General features: G+C 54.6%; 1 protein-coding gene across 1 annotated transcript in view; it reads right to left on the bottom strand.

The window, feature by feature from the left end:
• Positions 1-10,688, bottom strand: part of LOC123348300 (disks large-associated protein 4-like) — a 191,751-nt gene extending 181,063 nt beyond the window's left edge. The window contains exons 1-2 of the mRNA XM_044985816.1: positions 10,335-10,688; positions 9,753-9,891 (exon numbers count right to left, since the gene is read on the bottom strand). The gene's annotated coding sequence lies outside the window, so the exon portion shown is untranslated. The remainder of the gene's footprint in view (positions 1-9,752; positions 9,892-10,334) is intronic.
• Between the last annotated feature and the right edge of the window lie 7,596 nt (positions 10,689-18,284).

Here is an 18,284-nt window from a genome sequence, read left to right as displayed (position 1 = left end):
GCCCGGCCCCAGCCCTGTGCACCCTAGCAGGAATCCAACCTAGCACTCAAGCAGGGCCGGCTTTAGGAAGTGCGGGGCCCAATTTGAACAGTTTCGACGGGGCCCCGGCAGGGATGACTTTAAAAAAAAAAACCACACACACGTAAAAAAAACACACACATCTCAAGGGGGTGCTGGGAAGAGGGCTCCATTACTGCTGCCACCAGAGCCCCATGGCTTCAGTGGAGGAGGATTCGGAGAGGCTTCCTATCCCCAGTGTGCATGCTGCTATTGGCAACAGGGGCTAGCCAGACCACAAGCACTAATAAGGTGTACCCCTCCCCCCCACCCATGCCCCATCCCACCCAGCTCTGCAGCAGCAGGATGCTTGTAGGGCCACGCCGTGGCTGACAACACACTCTTCCCCAGCCCATGGATTGCTCCAGGGTGTTCATTAAAAGCTCAGTCTCTCAGGGCACAACACGAGGTTCTCATTTCAACTGGATGCAGGAAATGCAATGAGGCACCAGGCTAATGCAGCAGCTTTTTCCGTGGGCTCATTCAAATCCCACTGCGTCACACAGAGAACCAGTCTGGGGCTCTCATTCTGGTGGATTTGGCAAGGGGCAGCAGAGTGGTCTGGCTTGGTGCCAGGAAACCTGAGTTTTAATCAAGGCTCGCTCAGTGTGACACCTTGGGCAAGTCCCTTAAACATTCAGTTTGGTGTGATGTGCAGGCATCTAGCGGGGCCTCAGTTTCCCCAGAGGACTGATACAATCTACCCACATTTGTAACGTGTTTTCAGCCCCTCCAATGAAAGGTGTCTGGTATGTACACACTATCATTATCTGTCTGGCCCTTCACCCCAGGTTTGGTGTGACTGGCTACCCTCGCTCAGGGAAGAGAGACCTGGGGCTGTTGTAGCATGATGCCAGACATGGCTACAAAGCCTTTTCTCTCTGGAGAAACTTGCAGGGACCCCACAGTAGAAACATCGAGGAGAGGAAATGGGACCAGGAGCTCATTCTGGCCCCTGCCTCCCGCTCCGTTACCTAGCTCTGGCTGCTCCTCTATCCCCCTGCAAACACCCCACCGCTTATGGCATAAGAGCCTTCTCCTCCTCTGCAGGAGCTCCCTGCCTCACCTCTCCTCCTCATTTCCGACCTAACCGAACAGATCTCTCATCGCCCTGGCCTGTATCTCTTAGCCTCTGTCTCTCTCCGCTCCCCTTCATTATTAACTCAGCGAGTGCATGATTGACACTCTCTCGGCCTAGCGTCTGAGTGAGGAGGCCCTGAGCCTGAACACAATTAGGTGCTTATCTCCCACTGACATCAATAGGAATCAGCCACCAAAATACCCCTGAGGATCCAGGCCCAAGAGCCTGGCTGCAGCCTCTGGCCAAGCAGGAGGAGCGGCAGAGCCCTGAGCCCACCCTGCTCCGGGTGCAGTTAGTTAAATTTTCCCTAATTAGGATGCATAAGGGCTTCCACTTATGCCAGGAGATGTGTGCTGGTTGGTGCATGGGGGGAATGGTAACACCAGCCCTTGCTCTGCCTAGAGGTGCCAGGAGTCTGTTTTTTGACCAGAATGCCCCACTGAAAAGGGACCCTGGTGGCTCCGGTTGGCACAGCCGACCGGAAAATTAAAAGTCCAGTCGGTGGCGCAGTGGGGGCCTGGGGCTAAGGCAGGCTCCCTGCCTACCCTAGCTCCGCATGGCTCCTGGAAGAAACCGCCAGGTCCCTGCAGCCCCTAGATCAGGCCTGCACAACATGCGGCCCGCGGAGCCTCACTGTGCGGCCCGCGGGGGGATTCTGAATCCCCCCCCCACAGCGCTCTGCGGGCAGCCCAGAGCCCTTTGAATCCCAGCCGCGGCCGGGAATCAGAGGGCTCTGCACTGCCCGCAGCAGCGGGGAGCCCAGAGCTCTTTAAATCCCAGCCGCGGCCGGGAGTCAGAGGGCTCTGGGTTGGCCGCAGCGGAGGGCAGCCCAGAGCCCTTTGAATCCCGGCCTGCAGCGGCTGATTGCCCCCTCCACGGACCCCTGCCCTAACTGCCCCCCAGGACTCCCACCCCCTATCTAACACAGCTGGTCCTTGTCTCCTGATATCCCTCTCCCAGGACCCCACCCCCTATCTAAATGCTGCTGCTCCTTGTCCCCCGATTGCCCCCTCCTGAGACCCCTGCCCCAACTGCCCCTTGGGACCCCTGCCCCTATCTAAGCCTCCCTTCTCCTTGTCCCCAACTGCCCCCTCGTGAGATTCCCCCCAACTTCCCCTCAGGACCTCACCCCCACCTGTCCCCTGATGAACCCCTGAGATTCCCATGCCTATCCAATTGCTGCCTGTCCCCTGACTGCCCCCCTGAACCTCCGCCCCATCCAACCCCCGCTGCTCCCCATCCCTTGACTGCCCCCTGGAACCCCCTACCCCTTCTCCAACCCCCAGCCCCCTTACCGTGCCACTCAGACCAGCGTGTCTGGCTCCATGCAGCTCCAGACACGTTGCTGCCATGCTCCCCCATGGAGCCTACAGCCCCCCCCCCCCAGCACCTGCCTTCCAGATTTGAACACCTCAAAATTCAGGAGTGCTCAAGCTCGGTTTGGGCAGCTGTTACTTCATTTCTCCCAAATCAAATATACTGATCCACTGTAACTTGCTGTAGAAAAAGTAGGATAAAATTGAGCAAGAAATGCTTATTAGGACTGGAATTGCTATTTTCAACAGCCATTGCCTTTTTTGTTTGTTTAAAAGGAAGACAGTGATATTGCATTGGCAAATTCCCCATAGAAAGAAAGAGTGGAACAAAAGAATAATAAAGGCACCTCAACTTTTTCTCATATATGGAGGACAGTCTTATAATATGCATCCAGATATCACACAAATCTCCAATCACACAAGCTGAAAATTGTTCCACTTTACTGCAGCTCTGTAACCATATGGGAACCAATCCTGCCTGTGTTTTGTGCACATCCAAAATTCCTGCTGAATGACCCGCCCTGGGAGCGAGTTACCAGTGACCCAGGGCTGGGGCGGCAGGAGGTGTGGGGGGGCACTGGTCGGGGGGGAGCCCAGGGCTGGGGCAGCAGCGGGGTGGGGGGAGGACACTGGTGGGGCGGAAAGGGGGAAGCCCAGTGCTGGGGTAGCAGGGGGTGTGGGTGGGGGGAGAACCCAGGACTGGGGCAGCAGGGGAGTACAGGGGGGAGCCCAGGGCTGGGATGGGGGGCAGCCAATTTTTTTTTTGCTTGGGGCAGCAAAAAACCTAGAGCCAGCCCTGCTGGGTTCCCCCAGCCGCCGGAGCCCCGGGCCCTTGAATTTGCCCCTGAGGGCTCCCAGCCACCTCTTCAGCTGGGAGCCCCTGGTTGATTTAAAATCAAAACCTCCCCACCCCCAACCTTCCTTTTTGACTCACCGCTGTTTTGGTGGGGTGGCGCTGGGGAAGAAGGGTTTGTTTCCGCAGGGCTGGGCGTCCCTGGGGCGGGGTGTTTCTGCGGGGCCGGGAGGTTTCGGCCCTCAGCTGTTTTCTTTGGAGGAATGTGGCCCTCACTGCTTTACGAGTTGTGCAGGCCTGCCCTAGATGCATGGGAAGCCAGGGAGGGCTGGCTCTGCAGCTCCCATTGGTCGGGAACCATCTCCACCACCCCAACCCCCTGCCGCAGCTCAGAGTCCCCTCCTGCATCCAAACTCCCACCCAGAGCCCACCCCACCAACACCCTGCCCCAGCGCCCTCTTGCACCCCAAACCCCTCATCCCTGGCTCCACCCCAGAGCCTGCACTCACAGCTGGAGTCCTCACCAAACCCAACCTCCTGCTCCAGCCCGGAGCCCTCTCCTGCACCCTGAACCGCTCATTTCTGGCCCCACCTGGAGCCTGCACCCCCCAGGCCTGAGCTCATACCCCCCACACCCAACTCCCTCCCCAGCTCAGTGGCCTCTCCTGAACCCCAAGTCCCTCATCCCTGGCCCCACCTCAGAGCCTACACCCCCAGCCAGAGCCCTCACCACCCTCCTGCATTCCTACCCCAGCCCAGTGAAAGTGAGTGAGAGTGGGGGAAAGTGAGAGACAGAGGGAGGGGGGATGGAGTGAGTGGGGGTGGGGCCTCAGGGAAGGGAAGGGGCGGGGCAGGGCAGGGATGTTCTGTTTTGTGCGGTTAGAAAGTTGGCAACCCTAGCTCTGCCCATTTCCTTGGTGGGGGTGACTGTCAGGTGCCCAACTCCTCCCCCATCCCTTCTGGAGCACCAGCTGCCATCTGCGCAGATGTAACCACCAGGGAGCGGAACAAGCTTTATCCCCCACTTCCCTCCTGTGCAGCCACATTAGGGCTCACCCCAAAACTGTCCCACACAACAGCCTGCCTGCCACTCAGCCACAGATCAGGGACTCCCGAGCACCTACCAGCACAGGGGGTGCTGGCAATCAGGGAGCCCCTCTCAGCACCTAGCCCTCCTTCCGGCCACCTGTGCCATCCCTTCACCACACATGGAGCTGAGCTGCTAAAGGGGGAGCTTGTGTTGTGACCAAGGGATGCTACGGAGAGAGAAAGCACCTAAGGGAGGCTGCCAATTTCCCACTGACAACGAGCCTCCGTCACTGTGTTCCCATGACTGCGGATGGAGAAGGCAGGTGGAGGTGGCTTTAAGCCCTCCCTGCACGCCCTATTGTCTAGGGCTGCGCAAGGGCTGTCCTGGCTCCTGCTGAAATATCACACACACACACACACACACACACACACCCCTTCGCCTTGCCCCCTCTGTGCCCTGAGGAGAGCTACAGTTCAGCGCATTACATGTCTCTAATCCACCGCTTATGCTTGGGCTGACAGCAGGGCTGGCCGCCCAGAGGTTACTCTTAGTGGGGCATTTCTGCCCATTTCAAGCCCCCCTTAGGCTGTCAGAGCAGTATCAGAGCCTTGCTGTAATGGAGAATCAAACCCAGTGCTTGGAAGACGAGAGAGACGCCTGTATGTATCTGTACATGTAGCATGAAGACCTAGGGCCAGGAAAGCCCAAAAGAGACCACTCCATTGTACCTTCCCTCCCCCACCTCCTGCCGTTCACAGGAACCATAGAACCAGTGTGCAGGGACTTAGGAGCTCAGATTTGCCCCTTTGCTAATCTTTTATGCCCCACAATGTAATAGTCACCTAAAGTCCCGGGAGACAATTCTTTCCCTGTGGCACCTACTCGTGAGACGAGAGGGAGGGATAACCAGACTCGTGGGTTCTGTTTCCTAGAGCTGACCCCAAAGCCGTGATCCCACGTCAATCCCATTCGTTTGCCCGGCTCTGTTTGGTGCACCCTACAGGCTGGCTCTTTTTGTTTTCTTCTCCGCCGGCGCGCCAGTAGGATTGACGATGTCAGCAGGAATGCACGCAGCTCTGGGGAGAGCGTTTGCTAATCAGCAGCCGCTGCAGAGAGAGCCATCGATCGCCAGGGGAGCCGCTCTCAGGAGACGGGCCTAGGGATCTCTGGACCAGTTCTGCTCCTAATCCCTAGCTCTGCAGTGCGAGGGTCAGGCACGCTGGGAAGGGACAGGGTGCTGGCTGGTTACTGCAGGGGAGGAAGGTCTTCTGTCTGCCCTGCTCCACTAGCCCTCCTCTCACGCATGGAGCAGCTCCCCTGAAGTCGATGAGGTGCAGATCAGAGGTGGGGGAAGGCGGCAGAGTTGCAGGTTGGGTGGCAGCTTAGAATTGGGGGAAAGATCAAGCCCTGTGAGTGTTCTGCTCTCTTAGTTTCCCTGTCCCCCCACCTGCTTCCCCTTTGCTTCCCTCTGCTGCTCGCAGCTGTCCAGTGAGTCACTCAAGAACAGAAGGTGACCAGGAATGTGGCTTTATCTCCTCCCCCCGCTCCCCCCTTAGCTACTGCTGGCATGTGGCATTGCAGGATGAAGGGGAGGCAGCATCCTACGTGCTGGTTTTGTCCGCAAGAGCCAGTGGGCAGCTCTGGCTCTCTTGCAAGGCTGAGAGCCTCATGCCAGGACATTTGGCACCTGGCTCCCGGTTTCCATGCAGCTCGCGGCTCTCCAGTCAGCGGCATGGGGGCTTGGCGTGAACCAGTGACATGATTCACCTTCCAATTTGCAAGGGCCTCTGCCTGCCAAAAAAAAAAAAGCCACCCCACCCCACCCGAGGGGTGCGAGGGCAGCCAGACAGAGGAGGACTCAGGGAGGCTGAGGGAGTGTGGGGGGAGAGGGGAAGGGCTGGTCAAACAGATCTATTTGCTGAAGTTTTTTTAAAAGGGGAAAAATATAGTCAAATAAAGTGAAAGCGACAGCTCCAATTTCTGCGTTAATGAATAAATGAAACACGTCCCAAGAGGATAATTAAACGCTTTGAACCAAATATGTGTCAACTAAATAATAAAAAAAAAAAGCCAGAGACAAATCAAGCAACTGCAATTAAGGGGAAGAGACGTGTGTGTGATTACGGGGGGGAGGGGGAGAAGACGGAGACTACCCGCAAGGAGAGGCTTTGCTGCGAGTTACCCCAGCCCCCTGCAGGGCCCGTGCTCTCCACTCTCCAATCATTACGCTGCATGCTGAGGTTGGTAACTAGGGTAGCTTGCGAAGAGCCTCCCTGTCCCATAGTGCCTGCATTTTGTTCCCATCCTAAAGGTACCAGTCAATTCCAAGCCATTGGGTAGAATTAAAAACCCTGGGAGGAAAATCTGGTTGTTTCCCCCCCCCCCCTTAACTCTACCCCCTCATATTTTCTTTCCCTCACCTCTGTCCTCAGTACAGGGGCTTGAGCATGGATCTGAGATGAACACCCATGAACTACCCTGCAGTCTCCCAGTCAGATAATGGATATTCCCAGGTAACATTCCCCACCCCCAATCCCCTTGTTCCAGATCTGCAGCAGTCAGCAGTGTCCCCCACACACACATTGTGCTTTACATTTCTCTGCCCTGTGTGTAAGGACAGCCACCACTTTCTCACTGCTGTTGCAGCCTGTTCCAGAGGAGAGCAGCACACTGTGTTCTCTCTTATGGAGACTTGACTTTTGTTCTTTCTTGTGGATTTCCCTTTGTTTAAAATAAAAGTAATTTTCAACTGAAGAGAGACAGCTTTTGCTCCTGAGCTATGGAAAGCATGACAAATGTGGCACAGCACCATCAGGGACCACACAGTATCGAACAGGAAGCAGGCTCAAGCAAGACTTGGGGACAGACAAGAGTTTATGAATTCTCCCAGTCAAACCCTGAATTTGGTCTAATCCATTCTGTTGCTGATGGCACAGTTAGACAGTTACTATTCTATTCTACACAGGTTCTTCTCCACCCTCACCACCACACCACCTGAGCGTCTCCAAGCATATCAGCCGCAAGTGGTTCATTCTTTCGCGTCCTCTCCCCACTGGAGGACTGGTTTGGCAGGATGTCTTGGGGTCTCGGTCCACATCACTCTGGATTTACATCACAGGTCCAAGAAGCAGGCCTGCCTGGACCTCGGAGTGGAAGATGGTGAGGTTTGTGATAGTGCTTAGGCCCGGTTCCTTAGTCACAGACACCCAAAACTCTGCTTCTTTGGGACTCATCTCCCTCAGCCACATAACAAAAATCTTTCTGAAGGACCTTCCTGCACTTTCAATGTCACAGTCGGCAGGCAAAAAAAGAAAAAGGAACCATCCAATACATTAACACTACACTAAAAGACACACACACACACACAAACACACAGTTAATCATTTTAAAAGACACTGTGGGACTACAAATAAGTCCTTTTACTGGCACAGGCGGTGGGCAAAAAAAAAAGTAATTCTGTCCAAAATGCCACAGATTCTCCTGCAGAGAGAGCTCAGGAAAATGTGATGAGAGGTTATAACTGCTGAAAAAGCAATTTGCTGTCAAGGATGCAGATCTAAAGTGTTCTCTGCTTTTTGGGATGAAGTAATTGGGCATCTCACCTGCATACAAGGCAGAGTCTTGTTCGGTGCTGCCAACTCTCGCGATTTTATCACAAGTCTTGCCAATTTTACTGCTCATCTTAAAACCCAAGCCCCCAGAGATGAGAATCTCAGCTTTTATTAAAAAGAGTACGTTTCTAGCCCACATGTTTGCAGAGAAAAACCTGAAAATGTGATTCACGTCCACCCTGAAGGCACAGCAACCACATAGGCAAACAAAAAATCCCACCATATATTTTTAAAAAGATCTCATGATTTTTGAGGCAATCACGATTTTTGGAATACTTGGGGCTGGCTGGAGCTGGTTTTGCCACATGGCAGGTGGTTAATTTGGGGGCTTTGAGTCTGTTTTATAGATGTCATTTTTCCTCCCCTTTATTTCCTTCGCTAGCCCTTGGAGAAGCACAACTAATGCATGTTCCTTATCAAGCTCCGTAAGGCCTATTCATCCCATCATGTCACACTGCACCTCTGTATGGAGCTCATAGGCTCCAAGACATAATATATTGTTACTGGGCTTCCTCGTACAGTTCCCCAGGCTTTGTTCTACATTATAGGAGCGATTGCATTGATCCTTGGGAAACGAAGGAAAACGCAAGCAACAAGGCTGAGTGGGCTGCAACATTAGAAAGACGGGCTCGCGGGGCCTCTCGTAATAACCCCACTGGAGGATGTTGTGACCAACTGTCTCCCACACCCAGACGGCCATCTCAGTCCCCCAGATACAGGTCTAACGCGCGCGTCTCTGTTTGGTAATCTGAGGGTGCAACTCTGCTGGTGGATGGTGGCACTACAGTGGTTCATAACCATTCCCTACCAGGACCCTCTTCCACATCACCAGGGGCCTCACCCCATTTAGCAACATGGCAGGGGCAGAGTGCTCAGGACCCCTGGACCCTCCTGCCCGGCAGAAAGCAGTCTGTGCATATAGAGAAGCCAGCACATACTGCTCCTCCCCTCGGGGAAGAGATGGCCTGGCTGGGATTTCACACAGCCCCTTGGCAGGCCACGGGTATTCAGGGGGCGGGAAGGCAGGGACCTTGGTAACCAGCCAACAGTGTGTGCAAAAGTTCAGAATTTGAACGCTGGGCCCCTGGCTTTCACCATGCTACCACATGCTGAGCACAGACCCCGCTGCTCCCTGTGCTCTGCTCCACCAGGAAACAGATGGCCACCCCCGCCGGGTGCAGCCACCAGAACACAGAGCCCTGCACCAGCACAACCGCCTCTCACTCATCGCACCCTTCGCGGTGCAGCCCTCTAGGCCTCATCCCAGCATGGCCAGCAAGCCATCTTGTTCATGCAGCAAGCCGTATACCCTGCTGGGGGCTGTCCTGGTGCGGCCAGCCTCGCCACTGCGTGCGGAGCAGAGACAGGCCCCAACATGCAGGATTACTGCAGCCTTCCTGGCTTCGCACATCCCACAGCAGATCCCTTCACAAGTAGGTCTAGCCCCCGGACACACCAATGACATCTGCTCTCTCCTTTTTGACCCATACGTACTCCTCTTTTCCTGATCCACCCTCCCCCACCAATGCAGCAACTATTTATATAGGTCCATCGTCTTCAGAGCAGCACTTCAGCTGGCATCTCCTGGCATTTTAACCCCGTGCTTTGCCTGCAGGAGGATGGCATGGGGGGGGTTGCATTTGGTTCCTTTCCAGTTGTGGGGGAAGGGAGAATAACCAGCAATCACTTTAACCCTCTTCCCCGAAGAGAAGCCATCCAGGTGCTGGGAACACCTGGGTCAGTGGCACCGTGCGTCTGCTTCGGTTTGTGCGGCTGTGCTGGGGATCACACTCCCCCAGCTGGCCGTGCGTGCTGTGCCCCCGACTGACAGGAATCCCAGGCATCGCTCACAGGGGGTGCCTACCTCATACAAGAGTCCCACTCTCGTTCACAGCCTGCAGGTTCTGCATGTCCACATGGTCACCGCGTGGGGTCCTCAGTGCGGGCGGAGGGGGGTGAGCGAGGCACTGGCTGCCACAACAGGGCCAGCTGCTCTCCTCGAGCTGGGGAGGATGGAAAACACGAGTGAGAAGGGTCATAAAGCAAACCCAGCATGGGAGGTGTAGCTGCACCCATCACCCCAGGGCCCTCTCTGCCCCCCATCACATTCCCAACATCTCCTCCACCCCACATGAGGAAGGGTGGTCTCCACCCCGTCTCACCCGCCCCCAGACTCCTTCTGCCCCACATGGGCAGTGGTCTGTCTCCCGCTCCTCTCACCCCCAGAACTCTCACCATTTCTTAAGGGAGCAAATTCATTCTGTTATAATCTCTGCCCTATACTGGGTCCCCATGTGAGCAGCTCCCCACTGAATCTCAGGCTACCCTCACCCACAGTCCACCCTTCCAACAGGTCTGCACAGGCACTTGGTGTCACGGAGCAGGTACCTAGTGTGTTTGCTCACATCCGGGGAAGATGAAAGGGACACAGGTCTGATTTACCTACCCTGGGGGGCTGTGGGCTGCCAGGCTAATGGGAAACATTGCTACCTGTGACAGACAACCACTCCTCCGGATACCCCTTGTGGCATGGCCTGGCCAGTGCACTGCCCTCTACTCCCCTGGCTAGCTCTTGTCAGACCCCCTCCCAAGCAGAATACTTTAAACTGAGACACCCCTGTGAGGATCTCATTGATTAAATCTCTTGCAGCAGATCAGTTAGACTTTGGCCTCTCAATTCCAACATTGGTTTCCCAGAGCCCTCCTTCTAGGGTGGGGAGGGGGGATTTAAGCTAGCTATGACCATCACTCATCAGTTCTGAGCTGGCCCCTTTTAACTCTGTCTTTCCCCCTTGCAAACTGTCTGCCCCACTCTCTCTCCTCCTCTGTCTACCAGGAGGCTTCTCTTTAATCTCCAGGCCAGGGCTGATTTAGCCACATGAGAGGAGAGCTGATTGAGCCACAGGTGGGGCAGGGCCCATCACCCCTTAAAGGGGCCAGTCATCTTCTGACACTTCTCTTTGCCTCCCAGCTGGTGTCTAGCTCCATAAATGTAGCCCTTGCTCTTGGAATCAAAGTGCCTTCTTTACCACCTCCTCCTTCGCCTAAGCAGCGAGAAGTGATGGGAAGCAGGAGAGCTTCCCTTCGCGGGATGGTTGGCTGACTCAGCAGCTCCTCAGTTCTCCAGCGCAAAGGCTAAGGCTCCCCTGGCCCGCACGCCCCTGGTGGTTTATGAAGCGCTGGGAGAGCATTTGCAGCTGGGTCCCCACAATACGGGGAGGCGTTCTAAGCGCCCCAGTGCACAGGCAGAGCCTGAGACCAAGGCAAGGAGCAACATGCTCAGCCTGAGTCTAGGCTCCTAAACCCCAGCTTCTCCAAGGAGAAACCTCACTGCCCCACTGTGGCAAACCCCACCCTCCCCTCACACCCCATCTCGCCAGCTCTCTGTCATCCCCCCCCGGACTGTGCTTGCTCCCTCATTATTATGCATTGTTTGTAGTGAGACACAATCTGGAGGCCTGAAGCACAGCAGGAAGCACTGTACAGATGCCCACTGAGAAACAGTCCCTGCCCCAAAGAGCTTACAGGCTAAACAGACTGTCCTACAACCCCAAATTCCATCCTCTGCATCAGCCCCAGGCCTCCCTTTCCTGGGACCAGGGCTCCAGCTTGGCCAGGAGCACTAGAAAAAACTAACGGCTCTCGTTCTCCGGACAAATACTAATTCCTCATGCGCAAGGCAAGGTCACTGGGGCCCCATCCAGCTCCGGTTCAGTGGAGTTACTCCCACTTTGGCTGAAACCGACCCCCTTCCTTATTTGCCTGTGAAGTTCCCAGGCCCCTAAATGACACTGTATGAGTCCTCCTGGGAATAAGAGCGAGGACATTAGCACCCTGGAAGGAGAAGGAGGGGTTCCGAAAGGATCTGAAATATGCCCCCACCTCAGAGAGTGCGTGGGAGATGGACACAAAAAACTATCAGCCCCATTCCGCTTCCACTGGCCCTCCCACCTCAGGCTATGAACACCTGTTCGCTTCTTTCCTATGCATTCAAAGAGCCTCTTATACCACGCCCACATTAGAAAGAGCAAACGACATAGACACAGACCTGCTCTGCTGCAATTTAATCTGTGCTGAGTTTTCAAGACCAAATATTGAAAATGGGGTGGGAGCAGCCAATCATAGCTAATCTAGACCCAGCCTCTCCCAGCAGGCGTCGCTGGGGGAGTAGTGCAGGAGGACTGGCTGGGGCAGATTTGTGTTCTGAGGTGCAGGAGCGCCAGCAGCTCCTGGCACGTGTAAGCTGCCTCTTTTCAAGTACCCATCCTGCTCCTGGAGCCTCTGGTGAATCCACTGGAACGGTAAAGAGACTGGATCCCCATTCAGTGTGTTCTGTGCAGCCTCAGCATCTCACAGTGGAAAGCTCAAAGCCCAGCATGGAGGCGGGGTGTCTTTTCTGTCAGAGCGTCGCCTTGGAAGAAGGAGCACAGGGTAAGAAGGGCTGGTTCCGAGGTCGCCTCTTTTATTCCGCAAGGGATGCCTTGTCCTGTTGACCATCCCTGCCTCCAAGTCACCTAGCACGTCTCCCCCTAGGACAATGCTGCCTTTATACTGCTCTTTCCCCACCAAGGGCCCCATCGCTCCCCCCAAAGTCAGTGACAAGCTTCCACTATCTCCCACGGGAACAGGACTGCGTCTCCGCCAGCCTGCACCCTGAGCCAACAACGGACACGCTCATCAGCCATCACTTAGGGGTTGATCGTGCAGGCGCATGGCGGGCCTGATCCCCTGTGAGTCAAGAGCTCTTAGCACCATGCAGGACTGGGCCTTGAGGGGCAGACTGACTCTGGGTTACATATGTGTAAATCATAGAAGATTAGGGTTTGAAGAGACCTCAGGAGGTCCTCTAGTCCAACCCCCTGCTCAAAGCAGGACCAACCCCAAATAAATCATCCCAGCCAGGGCTTTGTCAAACCGGGCCTTAAAAACCTCTAAGGAAGGAGATTCCACCACCTCCCTAGATAACCCATTCCAGTGCTTCACCACCCTCCTAGTGAAATAGTGTTTCCTAATATCCAACCTAGGCCTTCCCCACTGCAACTTGAAACCATTGGTCCTTGTTCTGTCATCTGCCACCACTGAGAATAGCCGAGCTCCATCCTCTTTGGAACTCCCCTTCAGCTAGTTGAAGGCTGCTATCAAATCCCCCCCACTCTTCTCTTTTGCAGACTAAGGGTATGTCTACACTGCCCATGTTACAGCGAGGCCACAGTAGTGCTGTGATGTAGGCAGTGTAGTCATGCTTTATCGCCGGGGGAGAACTCTACTGGCAATAAAAAAATAACCACTCCAAATGAGGGGTGGGAACTTTATCGCCGGGAGCACGGCTCCTGGTGATAAAGCGCTTTCCATACTGGCGCTTTTCAGTGCCAAAACTTTTGTCACTCAGGGGTGTGTTTTTTCACACCCCTGAACAACTAAAGTTTTATCGCTGAAAGTGGCAGTATAGACAGCCTAAATAAGCCCAGTTCCCTCAGCCTCTCCTCATAAGTCATGTGCCCCAGCCTCCTACTCATTTTTGGTGCCCTCTGCTGGACTCTCTCCAAATTAGTCAGCCCCTTAGCCCGAGCCCCTTAGCCCGAGTCAACTGGCCACGGGTGTCAAACTGCAGTGTAGACATGTGCTTAGTTTCTGTTTTCAGCCTGTAGCTTAGGACTTGGTGCTCCAGAGAAAACCAGGCCTGAAAAACCTCAGAACTGACCCTTCCTCCCCACTGTCCTTCTGACAGCTCTAAATAAGGTGTTGCCTCCAGATCTGCCCCAGTGCGGGGTGCAGGATGGAGGACACAGGATGACTTTACAGCTTGGACTATGATACAGGCTGCTCCTTTACCAAACACAGGCTGAACCAGATTCCACATCACACGGTCAGGGGAAGTCAGGCTGGAATTTTCCCAGCATGGTCCTCACCAGCAAAACACCTGAACTGGGTCCAGGCGTTACACAAACATAAGCTGTTTGGCACATGCAGGAGGAGGACAAGAGCCAGTGCTCAATGGTGGGGCCTTCCTGGGGAGGAAATGAGTGATCTTCCGGAACGCTGTGTTATTCGGTGAAGTTGCCAGGCCCAGCGGACTCCGCGGTGCCAATCTTTCTTTCGCACTCCAGTGATGAATGGAAGATCCTGCAGCTTGGGTGAGTAACTGAGGAAAGAGTATTTGTAAAGCAGGAGACAGCTGGATTCCAACAGGGAGGCCCAGGAAGCTGATGAAAAGAGAATCACTGGCGATGGATGAGAAAATGGCACGTCATAAGGTGCCCCCCACCTGGAGTACTCTCCTGTGGCAGGCTGGGGCACACCACGTGTGCTAGCCTCAGTATCCCTCCTTCAGAGTCCCCAGAAATAGTCCAGTCTTTTGAATACAAATGGCTTTTGTGGGTTAATTTATTACAAAAGAAAGCCCTGGGCACATAAACCGTAACAAAAGAAGTGCCACAACTATAGTTCAGACAGTAAAACAAGTAGAGCCCAGGTTCGCCCTGCCCCCCTCTCTGGTACAACTCTGGCGCCCCTTGCCCTGTCCTGCCTCTCTGGTACGGGTCTGGCACCCCTCACACACACACACACGATATGACTCCGGTGCCCCTTGGCCTGCCCTGCCTCTCTGGTACGGGTCTGGCACCCCTCACACACACACACCTGGTACAACTCCAGCGCCCCTTGGCCTGTCCTGCCTCTCTGGTACGGATCTGGCACCCCTCACACACACCCCCTCGGTATGACTCCAGCGCCCCTTGGCCTGCCCTGCCTCTCTGGTACGGATCTGGCACCCCTCACACACACACCCCTGGTACGACTCCGGCACCCCTTGGCCTGCCCTGCCTCTCTGGTACGGATCTGGCACCCCTCACACACACCCCCTCGGTATGACTCCAGCGCCTCTTGGCCTGCCCTGCCTCTCTGGTATGGATCTGGCACCCCTCACACACACACCCTTGGTATGACTCCAGCGCCCCTTGGCCTGTCCTGCCTCTCTGGTATGGGTCTGGCACCCCTCACACACACACCCTTGGTATGACTCCGGCGCCCCTTGCCCCCCCTCACCTCTCTGGTATGGCTCCGGCACCCCTCGACCTCCCACACCGGTATGGCTCCAGCACCCCTCAACCCCACCCCACCTCTCCAGTATGGCTCTGGCACCCCTCGACCCCACCCCATCTGTCTGGTCTGTGGACCTGGTTTGTGCACTACGTGTTTCCAAGCCCACCCTTGGGCATCACACTACATTATAAACCAGGTCTCACAGCCATGCTAATGCATCCACACTGAATTGCACAGACCTTCTGACTCGGGTCTGCAGCTTGACCTGCATCTACACTGCAAAATGACAGGGCTTGGACCAAAGTTGCAGTGGGCTTGGGCTCAAACCTGAATCAGAGCCCAGGCTTAGGGTTTGTCTATGCTACAAAAGAAACCCCCAAACCAATCCCCCTCTCCTCCCCTGCAGCAGCGAATTTCAGAGCCCAGGTCAACTACTGGGCTAGAAATAGCAGTGTAGAGTAGGCCCTTCCCCCCGTGATGGGTTTCAGACCCTGGGCTCCAGCTATTTTTAGCTCCACAGTGTGAGCTGACCCAGGCTCTGAGACTTTTTGCCATGGGGTTGTTGTGTTTGATTTAGGTATTTATTTATTTGCAGTGTAGGCCTACCAATAGCATGCAGTGTAGACATCCCCACAGTTGGGTTGGTCAAAAAATGGGAAAATAATTGAGTGAACAAACATGCTCAGAGACCCTGGTGGAGGCCAGCATGGAGTCACAGCCTTGAGGTGGTTGTCCTGTGGGAACAACACCATTGTATCCCAATGAATGGCTTTGTGCAGTGACAGAGTGATGTGGCATTACCCCAACAGCTGGGGAATTCAGCATGACCCGGTCAGAACACACAGTCGTGGTGTCACAATGCACATGGGTGAGCAGGGGTTTTACCCGCATTATGGATAGCATATGTATTATTATTCGTAAGAACACACTGCAATTGTATAGCTCTTGCCATCCAAGGCCCTCAAAGCACTTTGTATAGGTCAAGTCTGACAAATCCCCCTGTAGGGTAGGTAAGTACCACCTCCATTTTACAGCGGGGGAAGCTGAGGCACAGATAGGCAACATGACTTACCTGCAGTCTCTCAGTGAACCAGCAGAAGAGCCGTGAAACAGAACCCAGGATCCCAAATCTCATGTTCCTCTTTAAACCACAGTGTTTCTCTGGTTGGTACCCTATAAACTAACCTCTTTGTCTCTGGACAGGCCCAACAAAGCGAGAACTGCCCCACAACGCTGAGGGTAGGGACTTGCTGAGAATGAGGGAAGAGGGTTAGATAAAACAAGCTTTGTCCTAAGCTTAGGCCAAGATTTAGTGCAGTCCAGTTTCAACCTAAACTCAGTTCCAGATGGCCCCCTTTCCTCCTACATTTCTGTCCCCCTGCTTTCATCTGGGACAGGAAACTGATGTTCCTTTCAAACCCCAATGAGAGAGGCTACGAAAGGAGAAGAAATCAATGCTTTGAAGAGGACATGCCATCTCATCACACTGCATAAGTGGAATCCCAGCCCGTGATGAAAGAATGGCAGCGAGCCACAGGCCTTTCTAAGAAGCCGTCCCTGCTTCACAAGCATGATCCAGGTAAGGCTTCCAAGTGACGGTCACGCCTCAAACGTGCCACAGCCCTATCCCAGGCAGGAGTCTGCAACAGGCCCTCAAACCATTCAGCCTTCACTGAAACAGCCTCATCTTCCCTGTGTCTCACAAACGGCCATTTCCAGACTGCAGATCTGAACTGGATCAAACACCTAACTTCCCCCTGCCCTCCCAAAAGCTCCTCTTTCGGAACAGAAGCTAAACTAGGAAGGTGTTGGGCCTTCAAGGTTCTGTGCATGGGTGTTACTAGGGTTATTTAGCATTCCCAGAAGAATGGTGTCTGGGTAGGAGGAACTCTGAAGTGACACAGCTGCTGGTTAGTGTCAAGCTCTGTGCAGCAGGATCCATGGCCCAGAGAACCAGTGCCAGGACTCAGACTCTGAGCTACTGAGTGCAGCAGAAACCATGCATGTTGGATCACTAGTGCCAGGAGTCCATGCCACAGCACTAGGACTTGGAATTGGACTCGCAGCGGCCGAGTGCCGCATGATCCACACATTGGAGTGCTCATGCCAGGATCCTCTCACTAGCACTCCTTACTCAAGCAAATCTGCCATTGATTTCAAGTGGCATTTTGCCCGTGTAAGGAATCCAGGATCAATTCTCCCCCGGTCTCAGTGCAGTGTGATCCACCCAGCAGGACGCGACGTGCCGGGATTCAGCCCGCCAGCCAGCCTCGTAATGCAGTAGCAGCCGCTTCAGGAGAGACAGTTTGTGCTTAGTCTGATCAGCTGCTTGCTCCTCGCTGTAGCCGATGTTTGATTGTGCCTTCCACCAGGCAGCTAGTTTGATTGTGCCTGCCACCAGGCAGCTAGCTGCTTACACAGCAAGCTGCAGTGCCTGAGCGTGCCCATTGCAGCACTCCATCAATTAACGGCCAGCACTCACAGCGAGACAGGAAGTGAGAAGGGGGATGGTAACATGGGTAGCGCCAGAGAGGAACTCGACAAAGATCTAAAACGATGGTCTGGTCAATTGGGGAAAAACACAGCAGGTCGGATCTTGCTTTCATCCACACTAGTATAAATCCAGAGTAGCCCTACTGAAGTCATTGGAAATGCTCCTGATTGTGCCTGTGTAACCCAGAACAGAATTTGGCCCCCTAGCTCTCCAGCTGCTACTGGGCTGGAATGGGTGGCTAGAGCTGGTCCCATGCTGCTAGCCCAGCATCCCCTGCTGCCTATAGGAAGGCTGGGCCACATGAGGCCCCTGCTGCTGGAGTCTCCTTGGCTTGTGGATCACACCCAGACCTTGGTGGTCACTTTCCCTGGAGTGGGGGTGGGGTGGGGCAGAGGGGATGCTGAGGAGATGCTGGGAGTCGCTGCAGGAGTTGCAATTGGGTCAGGATTTCAGGATCAAGTCAGGCCTAGATACCCCAGGGATGGGAGCACAAAGATTAGAGCAGATGAATTAGATCAGATGATGCTAGACTGGACTGAGCAGGCAGGCAGGCACGCTAGCCTAGGCTCGATGGGACTAGATTAGAGGAGGAAGAGAGTTAGACAGCGTTAAACAGCTAAAGCAGGCGAGGGCAGACCGGGGATTTGCCATGCTGGGATTTGGCTCAGCAGGATTTTCTCCTAGCCAGGTTGGATCTGCCTGCCCTCTCGCTCAGCATCCTCCCAACAAAACTACTTGGCAATTAAGGCCCAGCACGAGAAGACCTAGGCAGGGCAGGGTACAGTAGAAATGTGATGAACGGAAGGGGGAGAATGGCTTAGAAAGAAAAGAGCAGCAACTACAAACATCAAGATCACCAGC

Source organism: Mauremys mutica, chromosome 13 (assembly GCF_020497125.1).
Source record: "Mauremys mutica isolate MM-2020 ecotype Southern chromosome 13, ASM2049712v1, whole genome shotgun sequence".
NCBI classification, from domain to species: Eukaryota; Metazoa; Chordata; order Testudines; family Geoemydidae; genus Mauremys; species Mauremys mutica.
The sequence above is the reverse complement of the archived record's forward strand: the minus strand, read 5'-3'. Positions and strand labels throughout refer to the sequence as shown.